The sequence below is a fragment of the Phyllobates terribilis genome, unplaced genomic scaffold (assembly GCF_046119375.1).
Source record: "Phyllobates terribilis strain yellow unplaced genomic scaffold, ASM4611937v1 Scaffold_11__3_contigs__length_659146591, whole genome shotgun sequence".
NCBI classification, from domain to species: domain Eukaryota; kingdom Metazoa; phylum Chordata; class Amphibia; order Anura; family Dendrobatidae; genus Phyllobates; species Phyllobates terribilis.
Window position 1 is genome coordinate 560,287,542 of NW_027362771.1, and position 20,706 is coordinate 560,308,247.

The window sequence follows — 20,706 nt, forward strand, 5'->3', positions numbered from 1 at the left end:
AAAAAAGACCCCAATCCCTTTTGCAGATCCAAAAAAATACTTTTTATTATACCAACTGATGTCATGGTCTGGTCCGATTAGTCTTGATCCGGTGCCTCCTGTTTTCCTTCAAACGCCGTTGTCCTTCTTGTCCAAATGACATCATCCACACAGCGCCCCCCAATCTCACTCCTGCGCAGGCACACTTCTCTCTCCCCTGTGGAGGGGGGTACAAAAGTACTGTAGTTGGCTGCGCATACGCCGGGAAAGGCCAAAGAGCGCCGATGACCCAGAACTTTTGTCCACCCTCCACAGGGGAGAGAGAGGTGCGCCTGCGCAGGAGCGGGATTGGAGGACTCTGTTAGAATGAGGAAGCCGGAGGACTGCGATTTAAGGAAGAGCGGAGGCGTCGGATCATGACCAGAAACACCCATCAGACTGGACCAGGCCAACTATGGGTGTGATAAAAGGTCTTTTTTGGGATTCTAGTATGCTGGTATGTACTAGATTGGGGACTTTTTTTTAAAGCATTCCAGAATGATATAAAGGAGGGCTTAATGGTGGCGGCCGTACTTTACATGGGGAAAACCTGTTGACAGATTCTCTTTAAAGTCCTCAAAGTTTGCCCCAGCTCCCCATATACTAACAGCTATGGTCTTGTGTCCATAAGAAGGAACATGGGAGTAGTCAATGATTGGGTTCACATGTCCTCATTCTATGCTTTCCCTTTCAGTGACCCTCGGTGCCATTCCCTAAATTGCTAACAATGTTGATTGTACTGTAGTCCAGCTCAGCTATGTACCATCTGGAAACAAAAGGGATGGGGCCAACCAAGGTTGTGACTCTCTTTCCAAGAGCCCCATAAGTTCCAGACGGTCTGGGTCTATAGGACGTATGAGTCCTGTTATATTGCACCGCAGAAAGAAACTGAATTGCGTGTAATTACCTTGGTAAACACGTTGACACGTCTCTTAGAGTTGTGAGTTTCCATTAAGTTCCTAAATGCTATTTTTCCCTGTGGACGTCAAATCTTTAATTCTCAGCTCCTTCATTAGGTGATGGCCAATATTTACATTATCTGACGAGGTTGTCTACCCTGGAATATACAGTATATATATATATATATATATATATATATATATATATATAATCTTCACCCACTGATCTTTACACGTGGTACAACTGTCTGTAGGACCTTGTGTCCCATCCAACTGCAAATGGAAGACTGTTGTGCTAGCATGCAGGTTAAAAACAGACCAAAGGTGACTATAGACCTTCAATAGCTATTCTTGTACACATGTATGCGCTATTCAGCCAAGCGTACATGTGTTCTCAGTGGAGAGATGGGAATAAGTCGCTGCAGGAACCTCTGGTAGGTTATCTCCTTTGGGAGCAAAGAATTAGATATCTTCAAAACCAACATGTCCAATCATTTTTCTCCTCCCTGACATCTACTGAACATGTGTCAGCTGAACATCGATGATACAATAGATAGTCAGCTGGCCCTGTAAGGGTGTGTGAACGCCTGCGCACACTCTGCATTGTCCCCTGATAAAACAGGTGCAGTGTGACATATCATGTATGCCTTGTAATGCTAGAAATGCTAATGTGTGTTAATGTATTGTGATAAAATAGTATAGGGAAAGAATAGATATAGGAGTATGATAGAGTTAAATAGGAATTAGGGGTTTAGATTAGGGAGGTGCTGTAGTCATGGGGATCTTAGTGTTACTTGGGACTTTCCAGAGTAGGAGGAGTAGAAGTTATAAATAGGGGGAGTATTTCCTGGTATAGATCAGATAGGGTATGAATATAGTGGTGGAGGAGCACAAGAGAAAAGAAGAGAGTTCAGGGCCCTGGTGGCTGAAGGTCAGAGGAGATGCAGCAGGAAACTGAAAAGAGAGAGGGCAGCATGAGGAATGAAAAAGCAGACAACTCTGAGGAAACTTCCCGAAAAGGTCGGGGGCCTACGGCCTGAAGAGGGACTGGAGGAGCCAGCCTTTATTACTCACATGGAAGGGAAAATGGACGAGGATGCACCTGGGGAGAGTAGTAACGTGTTCCTAGAGGCTGCGGAACCGGGTGAGCGATACTTGGTGGAGGAAGAGTTAGAGGAGCAAGGGACAGAGAAGGGAACTGAGACTGTATCGGTGGTGTCCCAAAATGCTGTATCTGTAATCAGAACTGAACATTGGCAAAAGTTAAGTAAAGTTGACCTGTTTGAAAAAGAAACAGTCTGGTAATGTTTGTTTGTCTGCAGCTGAAGCTGGAACCCTGAAGCAGATGGGAACTTCCAGGAAAACCATGAGTGTTGTGCAGTACTCCCAGACCACTAGGCAGACTGGACATTATTTATTCTTTGTGGGGAGTCAGGGTGTGGGAGCACAGCAGCAGCCTCTCACCACAACTACCACCCTGTACCCTTCACAGCCCTGCCAAAATACTTAATTCAGCCAACCTTAGTCTGACGTGTATGGACACCTTAACGAGGTGCCACACATCATCTGGTCTTAACATTTTGGATCCCCCTGACAGGTATCATTTGATCCTACTCGTTAACTTCTTTCATTCCCATGTCAGTTCTCTGTGATACCCACCCATAATGCGACACTTATCTTACGAGGTTTTTATACGTTCATATGAAAGATATCATTGCGTTCTTTCTCGGATGTTGTATGGATGGAAATTTTCCCCTGATTGGAGGATGATTTGGAGCCCGAATCTTCAATTCTCTCCCTTGGTATTAAGTTGGGCAGCTTCACTTTTGGAGTGTTTCCCATGTTGGCACATGCCAAGTGGGTAGCATGGGTTCGGGGAAAAGTAACTAAAGCAGCCCCTAACCGAGTAATAATGCCTCCTGATTACCCCATTAAAGCAAAACAATCTGGCTGGAGTGCCCCTTTATAAAGTATCAAACCCATCTTAAAAAATAATGATGCCCTCTGAGTGCGCCCACCAAAAGAATTAATGCCAATTTTCTGCCACTATGTATCCCCACCACAAAAAATGAAATAAAATTATACTAATCTGAGCAACTAAATTTTCTTCTCCCCTGCACACAGAGACGGCCGGCACAGCTGGCACAATGTAATGAAGTTATAGCACGGTCTGCGCTGGGATACTGACGTCTTGTAGACTATAGATCTTCATGAGGATGCGGTGTACAGGATAGAGAGTAGTGGCAGGCTCTACCATAGGAACCAACTGCATCATGCTGACATTGATACAGACCTGGAGATTCGGGGCACCTGGCCAAAGGTCCAGGGCATATGCATGGCATCACAAAGCATGCACGGGCATATGCATGGGCATCACAAAGCATGGGCAACAAACAAGGAGAATTGGAACTACTAACGCAGGAAAAGAAATATGATGTCATTGGAATCACTGAAACTTGGTGGGACGATACACATGATTGGAATACAAGGCTAGAAGGATACAACTTATTTGCAAGAAACAGACTTGATAAACGAGGAGGAGGTGTCTCTTTGTATGTTAGAAAAGCGAATATCTGCACAGAGATTGAAGCTTCAGAGACTGGGAGTTCTGTGGAAACTGTTTGGGTAAGAATACAAGGAGAGAACAACGGAAAGGACACCATTGTAGGCATTTACTACAGGCCACCTGGGCAAGCTGAAGATATGGATGAACTCTTTATGTATCAAATGACCAAGTTCTCCAAAAAATATGACGTAGTGGTCATGGGAGATTTCAACTATCCAGACATTTGTTGGAATCTCTCTCAAGTAAAACTAACAGGTCAAGCAAATTCTTATCCGCTCTTGCTGACAACTTTATCTTCCAAAAGGTAGGGGAGAAAACAAGGGGATCTGCTACTTTGGATCTAATCCTTATAAACAGGGAGGAAATGGTTGAGGAGGTAAAAGTGTCTGGGACCCTCGGAGGCAGCGATCATAATATTATAGAATTTTGGATAACTAGTGGAGGAAGACGTGTGAAGACTCAAACGTCAAGGTTAGATTTCAGAAAGGCAGATTTTAAGCGACTCAGAAAGAGAATAGGAGGGATCCAATGGCTGGATGTCCTTAAGGACAAAAATGTCCAGGAAGGATGAGAAATTTTTAAAAATGAGATTCTTAAAGCACAATCGTTAACAATCCTGAAAAGTAGGAAGAATGGGAAGCATTTAAGGAAACCAGGATGGATGAACACAGAACTTAAACACATTCTAAAAAGAAAGAAAGAAATGTTTATCAAATGGAAAGAGGGAGGCATGTCTAAAGAAGATTATAATGCAGTCTGCAGATCCTGCAGGGCACGTATCAGGTTAGCTAAAGCTGACAATGAATTAAGGCTGGCAAGAGATGTCAATAGCAATAAAAAAGGATTTGGGGGTATGTCAAAAGTAAAAGAAAAGTCAAAGATACTATAGGATTTTTACAGGATGAAAATGGTGAAATGGTAAGAAAGGATGTTGAGAAGGCCAAACTTTTTAATTCGTATTTTGCATCTGTTTTCTCTTAGAAAGAAAATGTAACATCAACTGATCTTCACTGTCCTATTAAAGGAATAGAAGAATCCAGGTTATCTGTAAACAGAAAGATTGTGAGGGAATATTTAGCTAACATAAATGAGTTCAAGTCTCCAGGTCCAGATGAATTACACCCCAGAGTACTGAAGGAGATCGTAGAAGAAATTTTAGAACCACTCTCCATAATCTTTGAAAATTCTTGGAGAACAGGAGAAGTCCCTGAAGACTGGAGAAGAGCAAATGTTGTTCCTATCTTCAAAAAGGGGAAGAAGGTGGACCCAGGGAGTTATAGGCCGGTGAGTCTGACTTCTATACCAGGAAAGATCTTTGAACAAATTATTAAACAACATGTATGTAAGTATCTGGATAAGAATGAAGTGATTAACCAGAGTCAGCATGGGTTTGTAACTAACAAGTCATGTCAGACTAACTTAATTTCCTTCTATGACAGAATCACTGACTGGGTGGATCAGTGCTGTAGATATAGTATATCTTGACTTCAGGAAAGCATTTGACAAAGTATCTCACACCATCCTTATTGAAAAAATGACCAAGTATGGAATGGACAAGGCAACTGTTAGGTGGATTCATAACTGGCTTAGTGATCGGACTGAAAGAGTGGTCGTAAATGGCTTCACATCCAGCTGGATGAATGTCTCAAGTGGGGTACACAGGGCTCTGTCCGGGAAGCCTGTATTGTTCAACATCTTTATCAATGATTTAGATGAAGGAATTGAGGGTAAACTGATTACATTTTCTGATGACACAAAGCTAGGAGGGATAGCTAATACTAGAGAAGAGAGAGAGAGGATTCAAAAAGACCTAAATAAACTGGAGCAGTGGGCAGCAACCAACAGAATGGTTTTTAACAGGGAAAAATGCAAAGTACTACATCTGGGCAATAAAAATGAAAAAAGCATATACAAAATGGGAGGAACAGTACATATGAAAAAGACTTAGGTATACTAATAGATCATAGACTGAACATGAGTCAACAGTGTGATGCAGCAGCAAAAAAGGCAAATACAATTCTGGGATGTATTAACAGAAGCATACAGTCTAGATCACGTTAAGTTATTATCGCACTTTACTCCTCTTTGGTCAGACCTCATCTGGAATACTGCGTCCAGTTTTGGGCACCACATTTTAAAACGGACATCGACAAACTGGAGCAAGTTCAGAGAAGAGCGACCAGAATGGTGACTGGTCTGCAAACCATGTCCTATGAGGAACGGTTACAGGATTTGGGAATGTTTAGCTTGCAAAAAAGAAGAATGAGAGGAGACTTAATAGCGGTCTACAAATATGTCAAGGGCTGTCACATTGTAGAAGGATCATCTTTATTCTCATTTGCACAAGGAAAGACTAGAGGCAATGGGATGAAACTGAATGGGAGGAGACACAGATTAGATATTAGAAAAAACTTTTTGACAGTGAGGGTGATCAATGAGTGGAACAGGCTGCCACGAGAGGTGGTGAGTTCCCCTTCAATGGACGTCTTCAAACAGAGGCTGGACAGACATCTGTCTGAGATGATTTAGTGAATCCTGCATTGAGCAGGGGGTTGGACCAGATGACCCAGGAGGTCTCCTCCAACTCTACCATTCTATGATTCTATGCATTGCCCTGGATCTTAGCTGCTAGCTGTTTCTCTTTCCAGGGCAACCACTCAGGTTTACCCCCGCCATGATAATCTCCTGCACATGACTAGTGCTAGGTGTGAGGGTTCCAAGCTCACTGAATAATAAAAATGGCTAGGCCAACCCCTTTCCCCATCTATGTAATGGCTGTGAAAGAGAAGAGGACTGGCTTTACTATTGAGTGATCAGACAGCCTGCCTCCTTCTCAGTCTATATATTGGCTGTGAAAGAGAAGAGGACTGGCTTGTCTATTGAGTGATCGGCCAGCCTCCTTCTCTGTCTATGTATTGGCTGTGACGGAGAAGAGGACTGACTTGGCTATTGAGTGATCAGACATCCAGCCTCCTTCTCTGTCTATATATTGGCTGTGAAAGAGAAGAGGACTGGATTAGCTATTGAGTGATCAGCCAGCCAGCCAGCCACCATCTCTGCCTATATATTGGCTGTGACAGAGAAGAGGACTGGCTTGTCTATTGAGTGATCGGCCAGCCTCCTACTCTGTCTGTGTATTGGCTGTGACAGAGAAGAGGACTGACTTGGCTATTGAGTGATCCAACAGCCAGCCCCCCTTCTCTGTCTATATATTGGCTGTGAAAGAGAAGGAGACTAGCTTAGCTATTCAGTGATCCAACAGCCAGCCCCCTTCTCTGTCTATATATTGGCTGTGACAGAGAAGAGGACTGGCTTAGCTACTGAGTGATCCAACAGCCAGCCCCCTTCCAAACCAACACAGAGTCAAAAGTGGAGGTATCAAACCCGGGACTTAAGATTGGGTATGTTATTACTTTCTTTCTTTATTTTTTTCCATCTTAAAGTAATTTTTGACAACCACCTTAACTCCTTTAACCCCTTGCCTTCTGTGGTCTCATGATCAATTTTGCTACACATATAAAACATGTATATAAATGTACTTATAGTGGATTGAAAAAGAAAGGCAGGGACCACAGGGTGATTGCTCACTGGCCATAAGATGCCCACCCCTGACCTTCACTACCAGTATCAGGTGGCACAGGCAATGGTCAGCTGGCACTTTAACGCACCGGCACCTTCAATTAAGCTGATAATTCTCCAGTCAATCAATACATCAGCAAGTAGATTTTATTATGACATAAACTAATGGCAGAAATAATAAAATTCTATGGTCTGATTGCCAAAAATACCCATCTCGGATTATACTTGCTCTGCTGTGCACGATGCCAAGTCCTGACTACATTGCAGACACTGTTACTGCAGTCGCTCCTGACTCTTACTGCAGTCCTGTTGGCAGCACAAACATCTGCTGCGGGCAGCACTGAGCGGGCACTCAAGAACAAAGTCTTGGAAAGGTTGAAAAGACTCACCTATAAGATCTAGAAGAAGATACAGTCGGCAATGCTGACTTCCCGTAATCCGACCATAGTAAAAAAAAATAAGACTTTTCCTTCCTCTATGTATTTTAATCTTTAATTAGACCTAAAGGGTTATACTCAGCAGAATGACGGAGCAGGCGAATACAAGACACTCAGCAGTTCACCACCGCGCCAAGACTATTCTTAGGAGGGAGTTTATGTTGATTTTGTTTACCGGGCCGGCTATAATTTATACCATTACATGGATATCTAGGATTGTGTCTACACAATGACACGAAGGGTGCACAATATGGACTATGTGACAACAAAATGCAAAGACATATGTTAAACCGATTGTATCGATGTGCGTTATGGCATCTGTGAATGAATAGACTAATTTATTTTGTATAATTAGAAATCACTGGATGACATTCATTTTCCAATATAATGGCCGTCAAAGAGTAAGACAGAAACGAGTTTCATTAATATTTTAAAAAAAATATCCAAATGTTGATACTCCCATCATGGGATGAAAATAAAGGGCACCTGGTAGGGTGACTAGATGACTATATTTGAGAAAGGTTTAGTTATTTTTCAGTTCCAGGGTGGAGGGATGCTTTATCTCCTATACTGAGGTCTGACCTTTGCAGTAGGGGTCCTCGGGTTGTGTCTGCAAAGTAGCTTCTTCCCAATTGGAGTCAGGGGAAGCCGAGTCTAGAGACATTAGGCAAAAAAGGTGCCAAGGGTCAAAACAATAAGGCCATCCAGGGATTAATCAGGAGAATGGTCCGGAACTTAGTCGGGTCAGAACACAGAACTTTAATCCAAATAGCATGCCAGGGTAATGTCCAAAGTGTATGTGTTACCCCATTACAATGGGGATGGGCAAGTGCTTCTGCCTTCACCTATATGCATGTACTAGCCATTCAAAATGAGTATCATCCTCCCCTGGGAAGAGTAAAAATAGACTATAATGTAGAGGAGTCTGACATTTGCTGTAGGGGTCCTTGGGTTGTGTCTGTGAAGTAGTTCCTGACCAGTGTGAAGAAAAGAATAGACACCTATCAGTCACCTATAGTCATCATCCAAGTGCAGGGGTCTGACCTTTGCTGTAGGGGTCCTTGGTTTGTGTATATGAAGTAGCTACTGACCAGTGGGAAGAAAAGAATAACCACCTATCAGCCACCTATAATCATCATCTAAGTGCAGGGGTTTGACCTTTGCTGTAGGGGGTCCTTGGGTTGTGTCTTCGATGTAGCTCCTGATCAGTGCGAAGAAAAGAATAGTAACCTGTTAGCCACCTATATTTATCATCCAAGTGCAGGGGTCTGACTTTTGCTGTAGGGGTCCTTATGTTGTGTCTATGAAGTAGCTACTGACCAGTTGGAGGAAAAAAATAGCCACTTATATTCATCATCCAAGTGCAGGGGTCTGACCTTTGCTGTAGGGGTCCTTGGATTGCGTCTTTGATGTAGCTCCTGACCAGTGGGACGAAATGAATAGCCACCTACCAGCCACCTATATTCATCGTCTAAGTGCAGAGGTCTGACCTTTGCTGTACAGGTCTTTGGGTTGTGTCTGCGAAGTAGCTACTGGCCAGTGGAGTGAGCTGAGGGATAACCCAATTAGAACAGGAAGACAAGTCCAGGAACTAAATCAGAGGTGATAAGCCAAAAAAAGTGTCATTGATCAAAACAGTAAGGGCATCCAATACAGGAGAAGAGTCAGGGAACTTAGTTAGGTAAGAACACAGAACTTTAATCCAAATAGCATGCCAGGGTATTGCTCAAAAGTGTATGTGTTCCCCTACTACAGCAGCAGCGATATGCTACAGAATATAATATTACACTGAACAGGAAGGAATCTCACTAGGAACTCCTCGGGGGACGGACAAGTCACTGTCTGCATTGCACATCTATAGATATCGGCATTAGGCTTATTATATTCTGTCTGCCTTGATATACATGGATTGGCACCAAGCCCTTTACTTTTGAAACACAGGTTTACATGTATGTGCATGTTCATAGATGGCCTTTCAAGCAATTTAATAACCTGGTCCTGGTGGTGGTAGAGGGATCTCTGTGTCCTACATTCTCCTTTATTATGTCTTGTCAATGTGTATTATTATGTCGACTATTTAATAAAGGTTATCACATTTGCATATTTGGGCTTCTTTGTTTCCTTTCTTTCATTCTCTCTGAATACGGCAGTCAAGGTCATATTTCAGTCCAGCCATTAGACCGATACCTCCACCTTGTGCCAGTCATTGCACTGGTTACCCATTCGCTACAGAAAATAGTACAAACTTATCAGTTCTCTGGAATACACTACCTCAGAAGATCCGACTAATAACTAGCTCCCGCGTTTTTAAACATGCTTTAAAAACACATCTCTTTGGACAGGCCTATCATCTCAATTCACTAGACTAACTCTCCCCGTTCCCTGTATCTAAATTTTTCTCAGACTCTGGTCCCTCCTATTCATCTGTCTCCACTTCCTCCATGCACCCAATAGCAGACGGTAACTGTGCTTAGACAGATACTGGCTGATGACCGGATCATGAAGCTTTTTTAAAATGCCCTATTTATTATAATAATGGCCGGACCTTACATGACAAGCACGTTCTACCTATTGTATCCCCCCATTTCCTTATAGATTGTAAGATTGTGAGCAGGACCCTCACTCCTCCTGTAACTGTTCAATTATGTGTTACTTTGTATTGTCTTTACTGTTTGTACATGTCACCGATTAATTGTAAAGTTCCAAGGAATATGTTGCCGCTATATAAATAAAATTATTATTATTATTCATACAAGCATGAAAATACACGATTTGGAAAGAAGGAGCATTATGGACTCCTCCATAATGCACCTACATGACATCCATTCTACATACATAGGCATGAATATGGAGTACCCCCCCATCCTCGATAACAGCTTCCACTCTTCTGAGAAGGCTTTTTGCAAGGTTTTAGAGATGTCTGGGAGTTTTTGCTCATTGTCCGGTGTTGACGGTTTTACACCACTCCATCCGACACTTGGCATTGCGCTTGGTGATGTAAGGCTGCATGCATCTGCTCGGCCATGAAGCTCCCCGCGGTGGCGCAGTGTTTGTGATCATGTTAATAACCAGAGGAGATCTGAACTCTGCATTTATGGGGTCAGAAGAGCATTGGTGACTTTTCTGCCCTCTGCTCCTCAGCACTCGGCCCCCTGCTCTGTAACGTTACGTGGTCTCCACTTTGGGGCTGAGTTGCTGTGGTATTTTCCACTTCTCAATAATATCACTCACAGGTAGTGAGGGAAGACTTATGAGGGAAGAAAGCAATTCTGTTACAGGTTAGTAAAGGCAGATGGCAGGTTATACACTGGGGGGGGGTAAGGGGCAGGATGTTATACACCGGGGGTGAGAGGCCAGATGTTATACTCCGGGGGCCAGATGTTATACACCGGGGGTGAGAGGCCAGATGTTATACTCCGGGGGTGAGAGGCCAGATGTTATACTCCGGGGGCCAGATGTTATACACCGGGGGAGAGAGGCCAGATGTTATACACCGGGGGTGAGAGGCCAGATGTTATACTCCAGGGGCCAGATGTTATACACCGGGGGTGAGAGGCCAGATGTTATACACCGGGGGTGAGAGGCCAGATGTTATACTCCGGGGGCCAGATGTTATACACCGGGGGTGAGAGGCCAGATGTTATACTCCGGGGGTGAGAGGCCAGATGTTATACTCCGGGGGCCAGATGTTATACACCGGGGGAGAGAGGCCAGATGTTATACACCGGGGGTGAGAGGCCAGATGTTATACTCCAGGGGCCAGATGTTATACACCGGGGGTGAGAGGCCAGATGTTATACTCCAGGGGCCAGATGTTATACACCGGGGGTGAGAGGCCAGATGTTATACACCGGGGGCCAGATGTTATGCATCGGGGGTGAGAGGCCGGATGTTATACTCCGGAGGCAAGGGGGCGGATGTCATACACCGGGGGGCGAGTGTTGATGTTATACATTGAGGGCGAGGGGCCAGATGTTATACACCGGGTGTGAGATACTGGATGTTATACTCTGGGGGAGAGGGGCCGGATGTTATACACCGGGGGTGAGAGGCCGGATGTCATACACTGGGGATGAGGGGCCGGATATTATACTCCGGAGGCAAGGGGGTGGATGTTCTACACAAGGGGTGAGAGGCCAGATGTTATACACTGGGGATGAGGGGCCGGATATTATACTCCGGAGGCAAGGGGGTGGATGTTCTACACAAGGGGTGAGAGGCCAGATGTTATACATCGGGGGTGAGCGGCCGGCAGTTATACTCCGAAGGCAAGGAGGCGGATGTTATACACCGGGGGGCGATGGCTGGATGTTATACTCCAGAGGCAAGGGGGTAGATGTTAAACACAGGGGGGCGAGGGTCGGATGTTATACACTGGGGGGTGAGGGCCAGATGTTATATGTTATACACCGGAGGGCGAGGGTCGGGTGTTATATACCGGGGAGCGTGGATTTGGATATTATACACCGGGGTGGGGAGGGGGGATGTTATATCCAGGGAAGTGAGGGGCTGGATGTAATACACTAGGAGCAATGGGACTGAATGAAAAACCTGAATTCAGTGATAAAGACAGGCATTCATAGGGTTATACATGTAGTTTTTGTCACAGGGAGGAAGAACATGAAAGTTACATTCAGGGGTTAGAATAGAAATTGGGTCATCCGTTGCATTTCCTATACCCTTGGAAAAGATTGAACTCGCCATGGCTAAAGCAGAGTGGCTTGATGGCATCCACTTTCTCAGACTGCACCCCGGGCTCATGTCCCACCAGCCTTCCCCGAGTTATACATCTGGATGGGGATGGGCAAGTCCTTCACGCTACACCTATATGCATGTACTAACCATGCAAAACTGAGCATCATCCTCCTCAGGAAGGAATAAAATTACGGTAGATATAATGTATGTTAATACCATCTGCCACCTATATTCATCACCCAAGAGTGGAACATTATCCTATATGATTTTGGTAATTGACAAGTACAGATCACCCTTCTTTTCCAGAGCCACTCAGCAGCGGAAGATAAGTACATTATGATAAGTCATGATGCCGAATGCAGCAATTTCAGGATATCGTAAAAAATCAGCAGGGGGGATATCTGCATTTACTGTGAGCATCAGCCAATTCTGCAGCGAGGAGACATCAACCAATGTGCTGGGCTGAGGGATGGAGCAGAGCGCTGGCACCGATCCCCACCCTGCATTAGGAGATATCCACGACCAGTACAGGGTGAGGCTTCAGCACTGGGCTGTGACAGTGACAGATTGTCAGGGCGCTGGCATGTAAATTAATCAGCCATTTACACTGGGATCCAGAAGCTTCTGCATTGCCTTAATATTGCGGAGAAATATTTAAGAGGAAGACCACATGGTGGGGGTGGGAGAGGACCACATGGCGGGGGTGGGAGAGGACCACATGGCGGGGGTGGGAGAGGACCACATGGTGGGGGTGGGAGAGGACCACATGGCGGGGGTGGGAGAGGACCACTGGGGATAGCACTATGCTTCACAGAGGAGGGGGCGTCTTCAGTTTGCTGAGCTTGGGGTAGTGGTTCAACAGGATCAATTTACAAAAGGGAAAGTTAATCAATATTTAACCCTCTGTGCTCACAGCCTATTAATTCAGAAACCCCGCTCATTAGTGCTTTAGTTACTGTGCCAATTCAGACCTACAAATCATTGTTAAAGGCACCCATCACATAAAACGCTGAAATGCAAATAAAAAGGTGATATATAGCCACATATAGTATATACAAAGATACAAACTTTCTTCTGTCTGCAATAAACCAATCACGAACAACATAAATAGCTCAACCCAACTAATATAACAAGTGGTTTCTCCAACTTCAGCACAAAATGCCACTTTTACTGCTGCAGTCTAAGAGTTATTCCCCCTTATATGATAAGTGACTTTAGTATAGTAAAGCTCCCCTGGCTGTTATGATCTGCCGCAAATATGATGCATAGCCAGACACAGTGGCATAACTAGAGTCCAATGGGTGCGGTGCAAAATTTAGACCTGCATGTTGGTCAGATGTCCTTGTAGCGTTCTAGATCCTATAAAGACATACATGTTTGCCCCCCATCATGTAATAATGTACACCATCCTGGGTCCCTTCCTGCTATAATGTCCCCTATTGTGGGGCCATTCATGGTATAATTCCCCACTAGCTCAGAAGCACACCCGAATTTTTGCATCACTTTACATTGACAGAACATTATGCACACAATCCCTGGGGTCTGTTAAAGAAGACGAAGAAGCAAAGTAGACACCATCCCCTCTATTCTGTTCCAAATCTGCAGTATGATCAATAATATCCAATGATACTGTGTATGCTCACAGGAAAATCTATTCCCTTCACTAATGCTCTTATAATGACCACTGACAGACCACTCACTGCGGCAACACACTGAAGACCACACCGCCCTCTCCAGAGACCTAACTTGAAGCTTCTGGGCCCCAATACAAATTTATAACATGGCTTTTTCCCAACATGGCCTCCAACTATTTTGGGTCTATCTTAGTATTGGTCTTTTCATATGGACCAAAGAGAGCTTTTGGGCCATCTAGGCTCCATAGCCCTGGTGTGACTACAACCCCTGCATCCACGCACAGTCACATCCCTGCTTACCACGCACTGTTTATAATATGGGTGTCTTTTTTTGTAATAAAGCTTAATTTAGCACCAAGGCAGTGCCTTACTTATAAGCGATTCAGAGGTAGTTGCAAATTAACCTTGGTGCTTGAGTGGACCCAAAGATCACGTGACGCCCTCCCTGAGCTGCGGGGATTACTCGGAGCCGGGTCGGTGTAGGTGTCGCGGGGTAATGCAGTCGTGGCCTGGACCGGTTCTGTGCCCAGGGCTGTCACATAAAAATAATGGGCTTTCAAGTAAGAGTAGTATTTCGACTACGCCACCTGCGGTTTCCGGTGATAGACACCAGCGCTGCTTCAGTCCACTGAGGCTGGTGTTACGGGCAGCTAAGATGGGACGGCTCCCCGCAGGCGGAGCTGGCCTCAGGGCAGTGTGAGAAGGAATGGTGGGTGCAGTGCCGCGCAGGAAATAACAGGCTGAGGCGGTGTGTGAAGTCATCCGGGTCTTTACTCACTTTCAGATGAATTTTCAGCCGCAAAGCTTCTCTCTGCTACACACGGCGTACTGCGGCCACCGGGAAGGGGGTTCAGCACTTCCCAGGTAGATCAGGAGCACCTGTCGAGACCCCTCTGGTGTGTTCCTCTCCTTGGTAAGTTCTCCCACTAAGTCTTCTCCTGACTGTGTGTGGTACGAACGTGGTGTAAGGTCGGGTCCCACTGGATAAACGCAGTGTAAGGGATACAGGTGGCGTAGGCCGCTCCGTCCGTATCCCTCCTGGGATCCACTTAGCCTCTGGGGTTTTCTGACTGAGACGTGAAGTGACAAAGTCAGATATCGGGGGCCGGTCACCCCTCTTGCAGCAGGTATCCCTCTGACTAGGCCAGAGTAAAGAATACAGGTGGCGACTCCGCTCCGTTCGTATCCCCCTGGGATCCTTTTGCCTGTGGAGTCTATCTCCTCCGCTCCCCTCCAAGGCCTTCTTAGGTCAGGACCTTGACCGGGTAGAGACAGTGGTTAACTCTGACCCGCTCCTTGTCTCAAGGCCAGAGAACGAGGACCGTGTATCTTCAGTCAGCTGCAGACACATGCTGGACCCTGGCCGAAGACCACAATCAAAGACCTTGAACTTAAGATGGCTGTAGATTAAATATGAATGAATAAGTGTTTCCTAAAAGTGTGTCCTCCACCCTCACCCACTACATGGTTCCCCCTATCTTTGGTTCCCCCCGATCTCCTCAATCACGGGCCGGGGCAGCACCCTGGTGCATTTAAGCCCCTGTCAGGACAGGAGTGGTGTAGTGTTGAGTGGTGAAGTGGGGTCCTAAGAAGTGCTCCATCCTTACCTGGAAGAGGAGATACCACACCTCGAACTAAGGTGCAGTACCCCTGTGGTGACTGAACCCTCAGGGGCGCCACACATATAAGAAGACACCAGTGGCAGATGGTGCAGATTTTGCACTAAGACCCAGCAGGATGTACTATCTATTGACCTCTTTTAGGTAAGCCCTAGACTTGGGGCCTGAAGGGTTTTCACTATTAGAAATGACACATGGTAGTCCCGGATCCACTTTTTGTAGTAGGGCAAATGAGCTTCATGTTACTCCTCTGGGCATGGTTTTGACTACTACCCATTTATCTTTTTTATGCCTTCGTACCCCAGGGTTCCTAAAAGTCAATCTGACACCTAGGTAGTCATTAACACTGTAAATGGCACATGGTAAATGGTGGGCCAAATATGACTACTGCCCATTCACCCCTTTTAGGTGAGCTCCAGCTTTGGAACTTGAAGGTTTTAATTGACCCATAAGAAGACAACAGTGCTATAAATGGCACATGATAGGTGTTAGACCCCCCCAGATATATTTTTTGCAATAAGTTTCAGGAGATTCATGTTACACCTCTGGGTTGGTTGTGACTCATAACTATTCACATACCTATTTTAGATACATCTCTGCCTGAGGGATCTCAGAGATCTCACTGCCACAAAAATGGACACCTGTATTGCAAATGGCACATAGTAGGTGATAAACCTCAATACAGTTTTGGCAGTAGGGCGCAGGAGTTTCATGTTGCAAATCTGGGCTTGGTTGTGACTGCTACCTTTCTTCCTCTGCCTTGGTGTCTGAGGGTTTTCAGAGGTCCTCCTGCCACAAGAGTTGGCTCCCCATATTGTACATGGCACATGCTGTGTGATGGCTTCCCTTCTCCCAAAACTTTGGGTGTAGAATAGGCAATACTGTCTATAATTGGTTTTCATGTTGTGTTTTACCATTGTAAAGACGCTTCTTAAATGTGAGTTACCCTGGTTGTAGAACTTGAAGCCATTTAAGGGACCTGCATCTAGAGACTTATGCCAACCTCGCACATTCTTCTTCAAAACTAGGCTACAATTGGATTTAAGTTGCCCATAAGTAAAATTTGATCAATGTCCCAAGTATTTCCAGTTTTTTTTCCAACAACAAACATGAGCATGTGTGTCCTCTAAAAACCATTATGCTCATTATTAGGAAGGAATCGACCCTACTCCAACTGATGGTGCAATCTCTGGAAAAAGTGATTTGTCATCAAGTGAATTGATTTCCCTGGGAGCAACATTTCCAGAGATGCTCCTGGTTCTCTGATATTTGTCCTTGAAGGGTCTGTCCCTGATAATGATTGCATTGTTTTTTTTTTTTATATATTAGTCAGTGTTTTCTGTGTTAAACACTTACTAGATGAAATCTTTTGTAGCTACTCTTGTCTCGGACAATAGCTCCTCACCACCTGATACCATGTCATTCCCTGATCTTCTTGTGTGGAGGATGGGAGGGCATGTAACACATCGATCTATTATCGTCAAGAGAGGACAATGGCTGAATATATATAGAATGAGTAAAATGATGTCCATACCAAATTATTAATGGATTTTTCACAGGTCAGATGCAATGGCCTCTTTAAAGTGACTTTATCTTTAGATAATGGTATAAAACATGCTCCTCAACCTTACCACTGCATACTTGACCATGCCACTCCAAAAGTAATCTCCACTTATAAAACAACCTTCTCTCTACCATTTTACACTTCTTATTCCTCACCATGTCATCCAAACATACTGCATCCTTCACTCATCACAAGACCTTCTTTCCTCATTTCCACTAATTTTTCACATTCCTGGTCAAATGTCCCCAAATGTACCCTCCATTTATCACAAGACCTTCTTCTATCTGCTACTCACATTTCCAGCCAGGCCACCCTAAATGGAGACTCCACTTATCATATGACTTTCTTGTCTCTACTATTCTGCTCCTCACATTTCAGATCATTCTGCCCAAGCAATATCTACATTCAATACAAGACTAGTCTACATTTTTCACGAAATATACCCTTCACTCATCACAGGACCTTCTTCTCTCTATTCTGCGGCACACATTTCTGATCATACTGCCCCAGAAATATCTCCATTCAACACAAAACTAGTCTCCTTATATAACCTCCTCTCATCATAAGACCTTCTTCTCTATACTCTGCTTGGCTCTCTTCCCTTTCGTATTGGTCTCTTTATTCGGTATGACTACATTTGCCTGTGGACTGATGTATGTCCACCTTCATAGATTCGGTCTTACTTCCCATCTACTTGATTCACCATATTTCCTTTATATTAGTTCCATTAGCGAGAACCTCAGCCAAACCCTGAATGTAGTGAAGGATCAGACCACCGTTGTAAGTGAAATCCATATGTCCTGCTCTGAGATTGCACACTGCATGGCCACAGGGCCAGATATAGACCCGTAATAATCTGTTTCTAGACAATTAGAATGATGTATAACAATAGAAGACATTATGGCCATAGATCCTCATTTGCATAACGTTGCATTGACAGCGCAGGTGGACCATGTCCATGGTGAGCAGAGATAATTGGCTGAGCATTGATTTTATAAGTGAGCCGACGTTATAAACATGGATGGGCCCCATCTGTGCGTTAAGCACACTTTACATTAAATTAAGTGATACCTCTACTACGCCGATCTGCATGAGTTGGGGTCAGACCACCCCCAACCTCACCGATGACTTCATCTGCGGAGGGCTATACCTCGTGTGGTGCCATCTACATGCCAGGTCATATGTATATAATATAGAAATCTTTCCAACGGATTACTTCATTTCCAGGAATGTATGTTCCTCCAAGGCCAAATGCACATTGCTGCCTCCGCTGCTGCCTTTCCCCAGGGTAGACCATATTATTTATTAAGACCCCTGAGACAGCAAAGTTCAAAGGGCAAGTGTGACACCATACCATTAATAATAAGCTTAAAAGCTTCTTTCTGGCAACTCTGACAGCGGAGAAGTAAAGGTCGGATTCATTAGGATTGTCATTTATGGTTACTGTCCGTTCACACTAAACAAAATATAAAAAAATAAAATCTTTTCTTATGTTGTCCCCTAATTCGTCCAGGGGATTGGTGCAGAAAAATGCACTCATTTAAAGTAGTAAATCTTGGATTTCCAAGATCTGCCAAACCAAAAATATGGAATTTAAGGGCTTAACGGGATTGTTCACCTGTGGAAGCAATTTTTTTCGTTAAAATTTTTGCACGGTTTGGCTTTTGCAGGTTCTTTGTTTCCCTACACCTTCAACTCTGATGTGCTCTGTGGCCATAAGCGATTTAAGAGGAGCTCAGAAAAAGAAAGATGAAAGAGTTACAGGCTCTCCCTCTGAATGAAGTCAGTGATGGTTTCTCAGTTAACTCATTCTGCAGTCAGCAATAGGTGGTAACACAGAGGCTACAGAAGGCAAATTCTGCAAAATTTGTAATGAAACCCAATTGTAAAAATTGTTTTTCGCCCCAAATATGTTCATTTAAGTAAAAAAAAAAGCCTTGCAAAGGTGGACAACTCCTTTAATTTAATCGTCTGTAGACTGAGTCGCCCACCCTAAAATGCATAATGTCCAATGGAGAACCAGGAACCTCAGTGTCACCCCTTAGCTAACCCCACTCCCAAAAAATAGCAGCAATCAGCAGGTGATTAATTATGCAAAACCTAATATATTGTGCAGGTTGGAAGATACCAAGGGAAAGGGTATTTCCTGAGCTACTTGTATCTCTCATTTCCAGGTTTAGTGTTCCTTTAAAGGGAATCCATCAGCAGGGTTTCACCCCCCTCAAACTATTTATATGTGCATATAGCTCTTTCAAAGACCTATCCAACAATACCTTCACATGGCCAGTCTGATCCTCCGTTACTGAGAAATCAGCGTTTGAATTCATATGCAAATGATGCTGAAGAGCTATGGTAGAGCTGAAGCCTCTGTCACTCCAGCTCTATTCTCCACCCAGTGCTGTTTCCTCCTGCTTAACTGCCAGCCTTTATGCTGTGTGACTTCAGGCAATGGAGCCGTCAGGCAAGCAGGTGGAGACTCTGGGTCATTACAAGTGTGAGACATGTAATGACTGACAGTCTGCTCTCCTGATCTACATTCTCCTGGAGATTTATGTCCGGCCCATAGATCTTAACAGCTCATTTATATATTAAGATAAATGTGAATCTTGAATAAAACATTGAATCGCAGATATCAAGATATCACTGACCAATATAACTTCATTTTCTCCCTTCAGCCGCTGCTCCAGTTTCTCCCTTCAGGCGCTGCTCCAGTAATCCGGCCACAGAGAGTTTGAACCTTATCTACCTGCAGATTTCCCCTATATCTGCAGGTGACAGGTTCCCTTTCACAATCAGCTGCTCGGATGATCCTTTAGTCGGAAACAAAAATTTTAACTATATAAGAATAAAGCACACAAGCCTTATGTGTATAATCCTGAATCAGCGGAGAATACCCGCAGGGAAGATTCTGACTGATAAGACATGATAAATGATCAGATGGAAAAGAAACACAAATTGCTTTTTGCTCCAGGCTGTTGGGTCCAAGTGTCGGGCAGGTAAGAGTCTATGAGCTACAGTGAGATGTTACACATTTTATCTAGAACGTGGGAACTCCAGGGTCATGTCTACAAGAGTAAAAACACATCAGATCCCTGACGCCACAATTTTTTTTGTGCATAGAAGAATATTAAATCTCTACTGCAGGGCAGATGTAATGTCCCCAAGCCCTTGGGCTGCCGCCTGCCGGCCCCTTTTTACAGCCCTTAATTATTCTACACATGCATGCTGAGCTCACTACTGAACGCTGCGGCGCATGCAGTGCTGGTGCGCTGGAGGAAAGACGTTCTTTGTGGGCAGAATTAAAATGCTTCTGTCCAGCTACTTTCTGTGATGAATGCAGCATATTTGGTGTCATCTGTGTGATGTATACAGCAGTCTCAGTGTCTCCTATGTAATGTGTATACAGCAATCTCAGTGTATACTATGCATATATACAGTCTGTGTATCATATGTAATGCATATACAACAGTCTGTGTCTCTTATGCCATATATATACAGCAGTTTCGGTGAATCCTATGTGTGTATACACAGCAGTCTCAGTGTCTCCTATGTAATGTATATACCGCAGTCTCAGTGTATTCTATGTGGTGTTACAGCAGTCTTGGTGTCTCCTATGTGATGTATACAGCAGTCTCAGTATCTCCTATGTGGTGTATACAGAGTCTTGGTGTCTCCTATGTGGTGTATACATCAGT

The 20,706-nt window shown here is 44.4% G+C and overlaps 1 long non-coding RNA gene across 1 annotated transcript in view; it reads left to right on the forward strand.

Moving 5' to 3' along the window:
* LOC141166906 (uncharacterized) overlaps positions 1-20,706 on the forward strand; it is a 141,348-nt gene that overhangs the window by 13,318 nt on the left and 107,324 nt on the right. Inside the window, exon 2 of the long non-coding RNA XR_012251358.1 lies at positions 19,687-20,007. This is a non-coding gene — a long non-coding RNA (uncharacterized lncRNA). The remainder of the gene's footprint in view (positions 1-19,686; positions 20,008-20,706) is intronic.